This window comes from Amblyomma americanum, chromosome 9 (assembly GCF_052857255.1).
Source record: "Amblyomma americanum isolate KBUSLIRL-KWMA chromosome 9, ASM5285725v1, whole genome shotgun sequence".
NCBI classification, from domain to species: domain Eukaryota; kingdom Metazoa; phylum Arthropoda; class Arachnida; order Ixodida; family Ixodidae; genus Amblyomma; species Amblyomma americanum.
In genome coordinates, this window is record NC_135505.1 from 134478802 (window position 1) to 134494767 (window position 15966).

Sequence of the window (15966 nt, forward strand, 5' to 3'; positions counted from 1 at the left end):
TTAAAAGCGGAATGTGATAGCATTAGATTTCATATCTGCTGCTGCTTCTATAGTGAATTCTCTGCGTGTTTGCGTCAGTTTCTTCGTAGTTGTCGGTCCATCAATCGTCCCATTTGGACAGCTAGCTATAGTAACAGGCACCCGCTATGTCATGATGGTGCCGAAATTTGCATATATCGTTTCTTTTTAATGCTGACATCGCTTCTCTATCTAAGTTGCTGGTCCTCACAACTCGGCAGTAAGGTTGTGATAATGACCTTGCTTGCACGACCTCTCTTGACCGATCATTAACTGCAACCTGACATGGTGGGCAGGTTGTGTTGACAACACAAGGTCACGTGACAACTCTCGACCAATCGGTGAACTTCGTGACACCGGACATCGCCGGGGTTTTGGTGTGACGACAACCCTAATGCTATCGCATTAACACAGATATGCCTAGTGTCCTATATGTAGGACGCCACTTTTTTGCACGGGAACAAAAAGTTTATTGTGCCAACTAGTGCAGGTTCAAGAGGATCTAAACCATTCCCCTGCAGAGGTTGTGTTTTGTGCTGTGCCGAGTTCTGAGCATTGTGTGCTTTCTGAAAGATCGGCCAGTCCTCTCTGGGTGCCATTTTTTAAAATTCAACCCCATTGAATACAATGTAATTTTGAAAGAAAAAATTTTAATTCTGAAGGAAAAATTTTTGCGCACTGTCATTTGGAAACACTGGCACGCGTGATGAGGAATGTGATCTTAAACTCGATGTCGAATGTTTGAAGCTTTGCCATGTGCAACAGATAACGAAGATAAGAATCCTACATTTCGAACCCAACCACCACAGGAGGCGAAACACTAAGAGGCCCATGTGCTGTGCAATGTCAGTGCAGGTTAAAGATCCCCAGGTGAATAATAGTAATAATAATAATAAATGGTTTTTGGGGAAAGGAAATGGTGCAGTATCTGTCTCATATATTGTTGGACACCTGAACCACACCTTAAGGGAAGGGATAAAGGAGGGAGTGAAAGAAGAAAGGAAGAAAAAGGTGCTGTAGTAAAGGGCTCCGGAAAAATTTAGACCACCTGGGGATCTTTAACGTGCACTGACATAGCACAGAACACGGGCGCCTTAGCCTTGTGCCTCCATAAAAACACAGCCGCCGCAGTCGGTCCGGTTCAAACCCGGGAACTCCGGATCAGTAGCAGAGCGCCCTAACCACTGAGCCACTGCTGCAGGTGGCTGCAGGAGTCACTTATTCCGGAGCTCTCCACTACAGGGTTCCACTATGGCGCCTCTTTCTCCCTTTCTTTTCCCTCCCTCCTTTGTCCCTTCCCTTACTGCCCTGCAGCACCATTCAGGTGTCCTCTGATATGCCAGACAGATACTGTGCCATTTCCTTTCCCCAAAAAACCAATTTTCATTTTACCTCTCAAAAGCAGGTGTTGAGAAACTATTTCCACCAAGAAAGAAAGGGATTATTCGAAATCAGAAGTGAAATAACGAATTCGTGTCTGAAATATTTCAATTTTTCAAAATTTCTAACTTTTGGCACACACCGGCTTATACAACCTCCCATCACCCAAGACTGTTGATAGGCGCTTCCAAATTACCGAAACACAATTTTTCGTCTGCACGGAGACTTTTCTCCACTAAACTCCAACCCACAGCCAGCCAAAGCGGGCACTCACGTATAGCGAGGCGAGGCCCCCAGCCGTCCGGGCGGACCCAACGTAGCTCCGGGAAAGCGTGGGGCTGCGGGAAGGCGACATGCGGGCGCCCGCCGCCGTGTAGGCGCTGAGGCCGGCGCTGGCGCGCAGGGGGCTTCGGGGCCGGTCGGCGCCGTACGCGCTCGGCGATGGCGACAGAGAGCGGCTCAGCGCTGACGGCGCGGCCAGGGAGCTGTAGGGGGTGCCCAGGCCCGAGGAGTAGCCGCTGTAGCGGCCGCCGCCGCCGCCCAAGAACCCGTAAGACATGACGACGGCCGCCAAACGGAGTGCGCGCGTGTGGGAGACGGGAATCCGACGCGGAAGCAGCCGCTGATCAAGTGCGACTTATCCGATGAATACAGCCACACGATCTTCTAAATGTAACGCCAGAAACCCTTCGGAGCACCGCAGACCAGTGAGACGTTCACGGTACCAGTGGACAGACTCCAACCGCCAAAATCCCAAGTCCAGATAAAGAAAAAGACCCTCAAGTCGCTAGACCGACGAAGACAACGTTCCCCCCGCCCACTGGTAAACCGTGCAGTAGGCACATGTACGAAGTCTGACCGTCAAAGAGCGTTTTGTTTGTCGATCACAAGGAGGGAAAAGAAAAAAAAACTCGACACCAGGTGACACCGCAAATCGCGGAACGACTGAAATAAGTACACTTGAATCTTCCTCCGGCAATGCGTGCGGCCCAAGGTTTCGCCGTCCAGACGAAACGGTGAAAGCCCAGCGATGTTTGCCTTGGCGATCAACCCCCTCCCTGCGAAGCGCTCACTGATGGGGGGCCGTCAAACGTCCGTAGAAGCAGCTGTCGCTGAGCGTAAACAGACGAAAACGGAAGCCCGAGCACGACGCACTTGCCGCGGGACAGTACCCGTCGTTGAGCGTAGCTTCGCGATAAGCACTGATCAGTCGCTATACTTCCCTCGCTGAGAGTGCAAAACGCACTAGCACCACATAGACCTGTGCCGCTGGCTAGTTGGGGCGCAGACGTGATTTTCCCGAGCAGACGAAAAAAACTTCGACAACGGCGCAGTCGACACGAAGCCGTATCCTTCTGCCGCGAACCACCGCTGCGTCAGGGTGGTGGTGTATGGCACGAGCACGCACACACACGCGCACAGATCTGAAACCGCCGAGCAGACGAGATTTGCCCGCAGACAACGACGAAGTTCGACGAACAACTCCGAGCAGACGACGCGATGCCGTGTCTTCTGCTGCAGACTTCACCACCGACTAGTCCAGCAGACGAAGGCGTCCAGCAGAACGGACGACGAAGAGGGGGAGGGCCGCCCGATTTCGTCTGCTCCGCGGACTTCCGCGGTCTCTCTCAAAGGTGGACGGCCAGGAAGAATCCGGAATTCCTCCTCCGAGAAGCGCCGACCTTCATCATCGCTTCGAGCCGTCGACGACGCGGTTATATCCAGGCTGTATCCAGCAGCTCGCTCCGCTCTCCCGTTGCGGTCACCCACTGCACCGGGGGCGCAATGAAGCGCGTCGTCCCAGCTCTACACCCCTCTTCCAGGATACCCGACGCAACAATGAAAACCGGCCGGCGGCGAGATTGCGGCCGCAACCCTCCCACGTTCTTCTTTATTCCTCTCCGCTTATTCGTAACACGCCGTCGTTGGAGGCGGCCACTGCGAACAAGGTCGGCCGACACGGACTGAGCGTAAGCGCGGAAGCCCCGAACCTACACGGTCTCGCCCCCGCGTCCAGGTGAAACAATTACCCAACGCGGATATCTTATCGCACACCTCCGAGACCGAGGTGAACGATCGACGAGCGGGTTTTCATATCCATATTCTCAAATCCACCGCAGTTAGGCCAGCAGTCTGCGACAGCACGAAAGGTGACAAGGCGAGGTGAAGCAACACAGAACGAGTAAAAAAAAAGGAAAAAAAGAGGAACACAGCTCGACTTTGTCGCTAAACTGACACCGGGCGCAGCCGCCGCAAGAGCAGACGACGCAAGAACTGGATCCGGAATGCACGAGCGCGCAGTGAAGAACGAAACCGATTACTCCACCGGCTGGAAGAAAAGAATCGTGATGTCCAATTTTCCACGGCGCGAGGACGATTTCTTCACGCGCGAAGAGCAGAGGTGGAGACTACGGTGAGCGAGGGACATAGACGGCGATTTCCTTGCAAAAGACGCGTCGACGCAGACGACGCCTTGGCCGGGTGCCGTGAGCGGACGACCAAACGACGGGAAAAAAGGTCCGCACCACGAGAAAGAGCAGACGACGGCGAGATTTCACGTGAGCTCCACGCGCTTACGAGTCCAGCGCCAAGACGAAAGAAGGACGACGCAGTCAGTCGCACACACGCAGACACAGACACGTTCACGAGCGACGCAGTATAGAGAGCACCAACAAAAGATGCGTTTTCAAGCTGCTTTCGACGCGGTCACAAACACGGTCAGCCCTCAGCAGAAAGACGCCGCGCAACACAGCTGCAAGACCAACACGCGACGAAGACGTCGCTAGCTGGACAAAACGAGCACGTACGACAGACGACGCACGGATGGAGGAGGCGCCAAATTGGCTGGAATATGCAAGTCCCGCCGGCGCGCCAGGCCGACCGACCGGCAGCAAAAAGCAGAACGAGCGAACAGACCAACGATGCTGGAAAAAGACGAACTCGGCGAAGAAAGAGAGAGTGAAAGAGAGAAGAAATAAAGAAAAGAGAAGGAGCCTGGGACGCTGTACAGTGGGGGCTCCTTTCGGCGGCAGGCACTTCTTTCTGTTGTTGCAGTCTTCCTTTTCAAAAATTTATTTCCTTCCTTCACAATGTCATTCCTGGTTCCTCTCTCGCCGCAAAGCGCCCCCTTCCTTTCCTCCAGTCTTTTTCCGACCACGAGCTCCCCCTTTCCCAGCATCCAAAAGCCAACAACGGCGTTCCTCCTGAGCTTCCTCCATCACCGGGCCGGACAGAACGAGAGGCGAAGAAAGAGTGACAGAAAATTAAAAAAGAAAAGTCTATGGGAGGGCTAAAAGGTTATAAATACCGCCCTCGCGAACAGCCCCCCCCCCCCCCCCCCCCAACTACCTCCCTCAGAAAGACGCTCTTCTTTTTCTTTTTTGTTCTTTCTTTCTTCCCCTCCCTACCCACCCAACTCCGAGCCACCGAGAACGCGGTCGAGCCGAAGTACGCAGCAGAGGCGCCACCAATCAACACAGAGACTCGGGCCGGAGCTCAAACCCGAGGACAGACCGCACACAGAGAGAGAGACAGAGACAAGCGACCCAAGGACTCCCACCAGCCGGGGTTCCTCCGAACCAGAGCGAGACGGCAGGCTGGCGGGTAGCGCCACAACAGCGGATAAATAGGGCCGCTGCCAGGAAGAGGAGGCCGCATATATCCGTGACGCGCATCAAAGCAGACGACACACCTCTACCTCGTTACGTGTCGCTGACACCGCGCGGTGGCCTGGCTTCTAAGCTCTTGAACAGAAAGGAGCCGCAACTTGCAGAGTTCAGTATATACAGGGCTTGTTGAGTTAGAAGAGCGCTTTTCGGCATAGCATCGTCAGCGGTACAGTGCATCAGAATATAGTTAAGACATGCTAACTAGCAGGCTCGTTAACTAACGGTTTATGGGGGTTTGACGTCCCAAAACGACTCAGGCTATGAGGGACGTTGCAATGAGGGTCTCTGGAAATTTCGACCGCCTGAAGTTCTTTAAACGAGCACCAACATCGCACAGTACACGGGTCACTAGAACTTCGCCTCCATCGAAATTCGACCGCCGCGGCCGGGATCGAACCCGCGGTCAGCAGCCGAGTCAGCAGCGGAGTGCCATACCCACTGAGCCACCGCGGCGACTGCTGGTTAACTAATATTGAAGAGCTAACTATTTAACTCTGTTAGGCTGCTCAACTATTCAGAGGCAAAGAAACTTTTAAACATGGGCCGCCCGCGTACAAATTTCCAGGTCCCGTGTGACACCGACCGCGGCGGCTGCGTTTTTATGGCGGAAAAACGCTAACGCGCCCGTGTGCTGTGCGATGTCAGTGCACGTTAAAGATCCCCAGGTGGTCGAAATTATTCCGGAGCCCTCCACTACGGCACCTCCTTCTTCCTTTCTTCTTTCAGTCCCTCCTTTATTCCTTCCCTTACGGCGCGGTTCAGGTGTCCAACGATATATGAGACAGATACTGCGCCATTTCCTTTCCCCAAAAAACCAATTAAAATTAGATTAGACACCGTGCGCCTCAACCACGGAATCATTTGCGGGATTAGAGGCTCGCGGACTGATTTTTTTGTGCGCGCTTCGAGCGCTTCATCACGCAGCCGTAGTTAGCGGGCGGTGCTCCTGCACTGAACCTTACGGAGGTCTTCTTCTTGTGGCTATGTGGGGGGAATGTGCTCGATTTCTGCCACCCATATCGCGGGGGCACAGCTTGGAGCGGGGATGGGGAAAGGGGATGTGGGGAGGGGGAACCCTGTCCGAAACTGTGCACCTCAGCGTAAGCCGGGCAAAGAGAAAGGGTTAAGAAGGTAAGAAAGAAGGCCAAGAGTGGCATCAGACCACGTGGCTTGCGACAGTTCTCACCCTCTTCTTTTTGACAGCGACACGGGTCTTTCAACACAGCGCATGCAGCCAGGGGGAGTTTCGACACAGGGCCGTGTCCAAATCGCGCGCGCCACCATTAAGTCAGAAAGGATCCCGGGGGGGCAACGGATACACCTCTTTCGAAAACTTTCCTTGGCCTCGACCCTAGCGTCTCGGTCACTGTCTGGGTCGAAAATGCAAAAAAAAAATGATGCTTGCAGCCATTCTTTCGAATCCTGGGATAGAACTTAAGTGAGTGATGAAGCTTCCATTTCGGCACAAAGTATTTTAGAGCGCACGATAGACCCCGGGTGAACGGCGCGCTGCCCACGTGACAATGACGTCACGGGTTACGATGACGCTGCAGCTCTTCAATCGTACACATTAGTTGCCAACAGCTCGGTCAAAATCGGCCACCGCACGCCGCGGCCAACTTTCGGAAGTAAACGGACGGAGTCGCCCTCTATGGGCGATGGCGGTAAGTTGTCAAGACGCAGCTTTGAAAAAGCTGCCACTCGATGACCGTAAGACTCCGGTAGATGGCGCGACCACCTGCCAGCCTTGAAACTTCACACCGATCGGCGCCTTCGAATTTTGAACCACAAAACCCACGAGGCATTGTTCTCACTCATATGATCAAAGAGCTCCGATACAGCCGAACAGCGGCTTCACAAAAATATTCGCTGTTCTGGAGAAAAACTCGCCGCCAATGGGTCAAGACACACCATCCACTTTCTGGCTGAACCTGCGTGACCGCAGGGCAATGATAAAAAAAAGATTTCCATCTATTTTAAGCTCACCTAGAGGACACCCCGAAGGTCTTTTTGGATGGGTGCCTGACCGCTGCTTGTCCGGTGCTGCCAAAGCAACGAAATTCGCTAGCTTAAACCCGTAACCTGTTTACGATGCAACCTAGCTGGCACGGAAACAGCCATCCTCAGTCTATAACACCAATTTTTCTCAACAGCGGTCGGGAATTACACCGAAGTGCATGGGATTTTGCTGCAGCTAAGCAGACAACACTGAAACACAGAATGACAATGTCACACTAAAAGCTCAGCATTGTAACTTCGAAATGGTAAAGCGCATCCATCATTTCATTACAAGCACATTTTAATGTACCACTTTGCGACTGGCAGAAGCGCTAAAACATGTACAGCAGGTTTCAGAACAAACCTAGAGTCCAGAGAAAAAATCTTAAAGGGACTGTGAAAAGGGTTCTCAACGAAGATGCGATGTAGCCAGGATGCTAAAGGATGCAGCTTCACAGATATCCTCCAGCAAGAATTTTTTTGGATGAGTTTTGTAGAAGCTGAGTTATCAGTAGACAAAATTTGAATTTCCACGTCTTCGCACCTTTTCCTCTCTCGTCACTTTTTGCACGCTGAAATGTCGGCGCTCCTCCGCCAGCCCCTCGCACCCGCCCACTCCGTCGGCTACTGACGCGCCTTGAACCAATGTTAGAAGTCTGCTGCTGACGTAACGAGCACGGGTTCGGGCGAAAGCCCAACACCGTAGGTCGCCTCTAGGCGCGGGAGCGGGAGTTTTAAAAATTGTATTATAAAATATCGGCTCACTTTAGAGGTCTTGTTCGCCTGTACTCTACATAATACAAGCATTTTATAGACACCCTCAAACACTCTTTTCAGGGACCCTTTAAGGGATTGACTACTGACTAAAACGTGTTATGATATCACGGTGGAAATTAAAACACCTTACCTCGTAATGCAAGGACTGAGCAGATCCAATATCCAAGAAATGAGGATTTATATTTTAATTTGGCATTGTAAATTGCATTAACAAACTGAAGTGCCGTCCTGTGGTGCCATTATCAATGTATCCCACCACATCTCTGTAAAATGGTTTGGTTGGGTTTATGGGGTTTAACGTCCCAGGGCCACTCAGGTTATGAGGGACACCGTAGTGAAGGGCTCCGGAAATTATGACTACCTGGGGCTCTTCAACAAGCGCTGACATCACACAGTACATGGGCCTCTAGAATTTAGCCTCCATCGAAATTCGACCGCCGCGGTCAGGATTGAACCCACGTCTTTCGGGTCAGCAGCCGAGCGCCATAACCACTGAGCCACCATGGCAGCCACATCTGTGTAAAATATTACTGATTTATGTTAAGTGCACAGTGTTTTTCTTTTTCCTTCAGAAGGGTTTGTCATGTTTTATTATAGTTTACGTTCTCTCCAACACGCCCTTCAGTGAAAAGCAACGCTCCCTTCTCATCACCGATGGTGTGCTTTTAAGCTTTTTTCACTAGACGGCGCCATAGCATTTGCATTGCTTATTGAATACAAGCCTACCTTTGTAAGTTTTGTTCGAATTTAATCTAAAAGCTTTGATATGACAAATAAACTTTGATAATAAGCCATGAAACACATTAATGAAGCTCATCATTAAAAAGTGCATTCACTTGGGTTCCTTCTGACGTATTGCGTTAAATTTTAAACCACTAGGTCTTAGGTAAAAAATTAAAAATCCACGAAATAGGGCCATTCTTCCAATAGTGGGGAAAGAGTTAGGTGACGCGGTAGTTTCACCTGCAATGTCAGGGTTTGCAGGCCCCAACTACCAGGACAAAGCGACATTCCCATATTGAAAAATTACGTTTAAAATTGTTCTGCCATATTTCTTTTTTCAGCGTTACAGTCGACTACGCATTTATTTTCGCAAGGAGCTTTCAATTGGAATAATGGTCGATAAAAGTCAGTGGACTTTCTCTTTAAGATTTGTCCTAACTGAGCCTAATGGCAACTACAAAATGCTGAAGTGATTACAATTACACAACTTAGCTTCGAACTAATACAGTTAAAAACTGTTCTTTGTCCAGTTTTGCAGCGCGCTCATTGCTAACTCGTGTCTGTGAACACAATGATTATTGCCGGCTGATTTTCTCCGCACGTTAGCACGTCGTGCATGCATGGTTGCGAGCTCGTAGCGTTCTCTTACGTGGTCCGCTGCTAAAACTTGAACAGTAGCTGAAGTTGGCGCAACTCATCTGTGCAGATTCCTTTCTTCCTGAATACGCGAAGATGCGGCAGCGAAGCATGTAGGAGGCGTTTGGCTTCACGCAGATGGCAAACAGAAGAATATGGCAGTGCTTTTCAAAGCAAGGGGCTTGCATCCACACCGCAGCCCCGACTGTTTTATCGCAACACCATCACGACTTCCATTTTGATGACAGGCAAAATGCCTCTCATTACACGAAAGCCACCGCAGAGTGCATATAATCACTTGCATACCGCCGGTTTCGAGACTCGATTTTCGGCAGTAGTCCCCAGGCCTAATACTGAAGGCTAATGCCGACGAAGCGCTTGTTTAGGCCGCTTGTCGGTTCTTTCTTACTTCTATACCGCCATCTTCGCCCATTCACTTCCAGTTCTCAGTATGGCAGGTGCAGCGCAGTTCCCACAGCGGAGGGTTCGCTTTTGCGTCTAAACTTCGTCCTAGCATGTGCATATCGTCGCCTGTCGTTCGTGTACATGACGCATGGCTAGATTTCGAGCCGTGTGAAGCATCAGAATGTGCACTAAACTGATGACTCCTTCTTCCATCATACTGGCAATTAGAAGCTGACGTAAAGTGATTTTTACGGTGAAATTCAATTCTTTTCGGACTGCTCTATTTTCCCCACATTTTCTCGGTCCTTGTAGAGAGTCCGAAAAATCTGTTTGAGACTTAATTACAGTTTGTACTGCACTCTTTATTCAATAAGAGCCACAAAAATAAAAAGGTTATTCCTCTTACATGAACCCATTATAATGGCACCAGTTCTCCTCTGTCATCACTACGTTTACAGGGGTGCACCAGGTATCTTTAATTACACACCCCAATAGATTCCAATTATGGTTTAAGAGACTCACGCTATGAGAGACGCCGTAGTGAAGGGCTCCGGAAATTTCGACCCCCTGGGGTTCTTTAACGTGCATTGACACAGCACAGTACACCGGCCTCTAGTATTTCGCCTCCATTGAAATCCGACTGCTGCGGCTGGGATCGAACCCGAGTCTTTCGGGTCAGCAGCCGAGCGCCATAACCACTGAGCCATCACGGTGGCGGATTCCAACTATGAGTTGTCGATAAGGTGTTAAAACATACCAAAGCCCACCAATTAAGCAGTTACGACCATGCTTCTGCCAAAGCCTAAAGTGCCACCAATTTCGACAGAGACAGAATGATGTTCCTAATTAGGGGCTAGCCACACGTTAGCTCTCTCTGCCCACCGAATTCAGAGAGGCATTTCAGCAATTTCATCCAAGGACGATGAAGCACTCACAACTCACAACTCCCCCGGCCATTCCCGAGCTCAGGCATGTGGCGGCGCCAATGCTATCACTTTACAGGCAAACACCTCCGCACTTCCCCAGCGGAAGGCAGCCGGTTGAAATTACGACGGCACCCCTCTAAAGACAACACAGCAGCTAGCGGTGCTCTCTGAGAGTGCAGAGGCAAAAAAAAAAAAAAAAAAAACTTGGACGAGCAGTGCAGCTATTTCAAGACTAAGCACTGCAAAGTTCGAGAGGGGAACAGGAGCTGTAGCCAGGAGAAGGAAAAGGGTCCGGGGGATGGAACCAAATAAACTTCTTCTGAGGTGCCGACTGAAACAACAAGCAATTCGAGACCCCTCGAGGCCCGCGGCGGCAAGGCGACCCACAAACGCTCCAACACCTCTCTCAACGATCCGCCCACTAGCCTAACTCAAAAGGAGGCAAATGTGATTGCTGGGCACCAAGGAAGGCGCGAGGAAGCCTCGCCTTTGCCAAGGCCTTCTTTGTTCCTTGCTTCTCTGTAGAAACGGTGATTCAAATAGAAGAAGCAGGTTTTGGAAAGTGCACTGAAGGAACGAAAAGTGTGCCTGAATAGAAAAATCATCCGAGGGAGGACTGCTCGGCACTGAAATGGGCAACCAAAGAATAAAAAACCCCTCCCCGTTAACGATTGAAAATTACTTACATGCGAGTAATGTGAAAGCATTCCAATTCTATTCCAATTCTAATCCACTCCTTTGTAGTTGCTACAGTTGTAAGCACTAGCACAGGCTATGACTGGTTAACAGTTCGTATTTTCCCACTGCTGATAACGTCCCACCGTTTCGACCAATCACGAGTTTTGTAATGCCGTCACTTTTTGAACGACACCGGGTTTTCGTGTCCATAAGCCATCTAATGCGCTCGCATTAATAAATCAAAATGCACCATACTAAATGCTGCCCTTCAAGCACTATGAAAATGTCCATGTCTCTAGCATCTGGCCATTTTATCAGAAATATGGCATATATAATTCATGCTGCTGTAGCCTTTCGAGTTCGGAACTACATTCAATTCAAAAGTAAATGCTTTGTAAACATTTTTATGCACAGCAAGCTCTCACAAGACTGCTCCCAAACCTGTTCCCAGATGAAAGAAAATAATCTTCTTAATCTGTTGCGCATATTCTTTTTTATGGGTGATAGTAGTGAGCACTAATTGAATGCATGAAGAAAAGCTTGTAATGCAACATTACGCAAACACAGCAACAGCACAGTCTGGTGTTGGTGTTTGTGTGGGGCCTCAAACTGCTATCCACAGCAAGTGACAGGTGGTGTCTAGGAGGATTTCCCTCTGTCCACCTGCCAACCATGACAGGTGGAGATAGGGAAATCTCCGTCATGGACTGCAAAAATGCCTGCCAAGAATGACTCTGCAAAAATGATTATGAAGAGAAATGGAATACGAATAGAATTAGAACTAGAATACAAATGAAACTGGAAGAATAGAATCAGAGTTAGAATAGATTTGTGAGCGAAAGATGGAATAAATTGGAGAGTGAAAGCAAAATGCTATCGCATTTCCTTCGCATCAATCTAATTGATCGGCCATAAATTTTTTTTATCATTGGCTGGTTTATGGCACATACCTTCATTTTTTCTTGAGTGTTGGCAGAGCAATTCTGTCGAAATGTGACTTTCTCTCGAGACATAGCCCAGTGTGCGCTTCCAAATCAGTTCTGCCGCATGCAGGCTTGTGGTGGGCTGATAAATATTGTCCCATCTGAATGATTATCAGCGGAGTGATATCGGCAGCAATATTTTCTTCCCAGCACATCAACAATGCTAGACTGGTTTGAGCCCTTAGTTATGGCAGTTAATTGAAGCTCCAAACGAAAATATTCACGATGCCTTGAATCCTTCACAACAGTGGCATTCCCATCCAAAGGTGTCTGAAGCGTGCTTTTGTAGCGAAAGCTACATTGGTCATGAACTTGGTCACGCATTCCCCCCATGGTCGCACTGCACCAAGTGACTAACCGCGTGACGGACCACGTAACAACTAGCCAGACAACCAGACTAACCTGGACTTGCAATCAAGATTAACCAAGGCTAACGCTACGCATATCCTGGTATAGCAGAGCTAAGCCACAGCCAATTTTGTAGCGAAAGCTACATCAGCCACGAACTCGCAGTTTCGCTGTGCTCGCATTCCCACCGCACCACATGAGCAACCACGTGTCTGGTCACGTGACCAACCGCATGACGAACCACGTGACAACTAGCCAGACAACCGGACTAACCTGGACTTGCAATCAAGATTAACCAAGGCTAACCAAGCTATGCCTTAGCTTTTGCTACGTATATCCTGGCATAGCCGAGCTAGGCGACAGCCAATTTTGTAGCGAAAGCTACATCGGCCATGAACTAACAGTTGCGCCGTGCTTGCACTCCCACCGCACCACGTGAGCAACCACGTGATTGGTCACGTGACGAATCACGTGACAGCAACTAGCCAGACATAACCTGGACTTGCAATCAAGATTAACCAAGGCTAACCAAGCTATGCCTTAGCTTTTGCTACGTATATCCTGGCATAGCCGAGCTAGGCGACAGCCAATTTTGTAGCGAAAGCTACATCGGCCATGAACTAACAGTTGCGCCGTGCTTGCACTCCTACCGCACCACGTGAGCAACCACGTGATTGGTCACGTGACGAATCACGTGACAGCAACTAGCCAGACATAACCTGGACTTGCAATCAAGATTAACCAAGGCTAACCAAGCTATGCCTTAGCTTTTGCTACGTATATCCTGGCATAGCCGAGCTAAGCCACAGCCCATTTTGTAGCGAGAGCTACATCGGCCACGAACTCGCAGTTTCGCCGTGCCCGCATTCCCACTGCACCCCGTGACTGGTCACGTGACAACTAGCCAGACAACCGGACTAACCTGGACTTGCAATCAAGAATAACCAAGGCTAACCAAACTATGCCTTAGCTTTTGCTATGTATATCATGGCATAGCCGAGCTAAGCCACTGCCAATTTTTTACAAGCGCGCCAGACTGCTCGAGTTTCTCAAACGTCCAGGAAATTTCTCAAATGACACTCAGCCTGCTTAGGTGTGGCTTGAATTTTATTGCTTCTGCTGATGCAGCTCGATCGCTGCAGCGAGGTATGCGCACACAACTGAATGTGAGAAAACAAACTATACTGCGAGAGAGAGTGCGGGCAGCATTTCTGACGGCTTTTCCATCTTTGACTTTTCTTATACCATTTGTCCTAAAAGGCCATTCTAATATATGAAAACTGTGCACGGTGGAAGCAGTCACCGCGGATACGTCACTGGCATGACATGTGCCACAGCTTCGCCAGCCCCGCTATCCTCTGCAAGCCCTTCCTTTTTCCGTGCACGCCATGGATCATAGATCAAAAAGAGTAGTAGCACTGGTGCCCGTTCACATTCGTCGTAGGCGCATTCACAACCAACTGTTGGCCGTGCCGTGGCATCGCGTGGAGCTGCACTCCCATTTTCTGACCCACAAGTGTGGCCTCGGCGATTCTTGATTACCGCCAGCAAATTTACAGCTTGCAAGGCCTAGCTCTACCGCTCGTCCGCGCTAAGTATTCAAACATGTTAGATGTAATCCTTGTGTGTGTGTCGTATGTTGCCGTTTTTACACGAGTTGTTATCCCTACTCCTGTAATAGCCCCAAAAGGGGCTGCACTATGTAAAAATAAATAAAAATGTTAAAAAAAAACCACAAATACGAGGAAAGGGCAGGTTCAGTTATGTGACAAGCGCGACAGTGTGCATGTCAACCTAATGAGCAATACGATACTTCGGCCATACTAATAATTTCAGTTTTTTTCCTCGTACTAGTGAACATTGCAACTTATTTCCTGGCATAACGCAGTCTCTTCCATTAAACTCATTTTTAACAGCTATCGGTGCCACATGATGCTTCGTTTGAGTTGTGTTCATTATGCATTGCTTCAATTTATTAGTTACAGCCCCTCACATTGTTCGCGCTAAGTATTCAAACATGTTAGATGTAATCTTTTTGTGTGTGTGTGTGTGTCGTATGTTGCCATTTTTACACAAGTTGTTATCCCTACTCCTGTAATAGCCCCAAAAGAGGCTGCACTATGTAAAAATAAATACAAAATGTTTAGAAACAACCACAAATACGAGGAAAGGGCAGGTTCAGTTATGTGACAAGCGCGACAGTGTGCGTGTCAACCTAATGAGCAATACCATACTTCGACCATACTAATAATTTCAGTTTCTTTCCTCGTACTAGTGAACATTGCAACTTAATTCCTGGCATAACGCAGTCTCTTTTATTAAACTAATTTTTAACAGCTATCGGTGCCACATGATGCTTCGTTTGTGTTGTGTTCATTATGCATTGCTTCAATTTATTAGTTACAGCCTATCGCATTGTTCACGCTAAGATATCAAACATGTTAGATGTAATCTTTTTGTGTATGTGTGTGGTATGTTGCCGTTTTTACACAAGTTGTTATCCCTACTTCTGTAATAGCCCCAAAAGGGGTTGCGCTATGTAAAAATAAATAAAAATGTTTAGAAACAACCACAAATTTTTATTGTCAGTTTAGGCACGTGCAGCAGCACTCTTTAATTTTCCAGTATTCATTTACTACTGCAACTGCAAAACGTGGTACAAGTCAAATTGAAAAAAAAAAAAGCAGTTGCTAATCACGAACTATGAGAAATTTTGAATATTTCTGTACTTTCTATGACACTGCTGTGGAAGGACTGCACAGCCAATGATGGGAAAGTACCAGCTTCAGTTTTGGTTTCGTTCCTGCCAAAGTTTTTCAATAAATTCTTGGCGCAGGTGTGGCGTAAAAGTGAGCAAAAACTACAAACGTTGACCAAAAAGTAACGCACAATCTACTGCAGCAGCTCGGTAATGGTAAGCACTAGGGAAATCGCATGTTATTCTTTGACCGATCCTTGTAGATTTTATAGCACCACATGGCACGGTTTTCCATGTGGCACAGTTTGGCACAATTCCACCATTGCTAAACCAGCAAGGGTGAGCCAGCTGCCGTCACACGGACGTCACCTCCACATCTGAGGTCCAGAGTGAACGCTTCAAGAACAGAGATCCTGGATCAAATTCCCAAGTACTCCTATCATGCCCGGCGCAGCATCCCGCATTTATTTCCATATTCGGTATTTGTACATAGTGTATATTACCCCCCCACCCCTATCCTTTCTCACTATGGCTTCCCCCTTCCTTTCCCTCTCCCCGTCCTCTCCATGTACTTTTATTCCCGCTAGTTGCAGCTCAGGTGCTTCAGGTTCGGATGGCAGATGCCGCGGCCAACATCTTTTCCTTCCATTGTTATTTTATTAACAAATACACCACTAACAACAACAACATTCCCATTAGCCAGTAGCCAAATGTGGGGGTTTTTGGCC

General features: G+C 48.9%; 1 pseudogene across 1 annotated transcript in view; it reads right to left on the reverse strand.

Moving 5' to 3' along the window:
- The window catches only part of LOC144104455 (protein phosphatase 1 regulatory subunit 12B-like), a 92547-nt pseudogene that overhangs the window by 22246 nt on the left and 54335 nt on the right, over positions 1-15966 (reverse strand). The gene's annotated exons all lie outside the window — the stretch shown is intronic.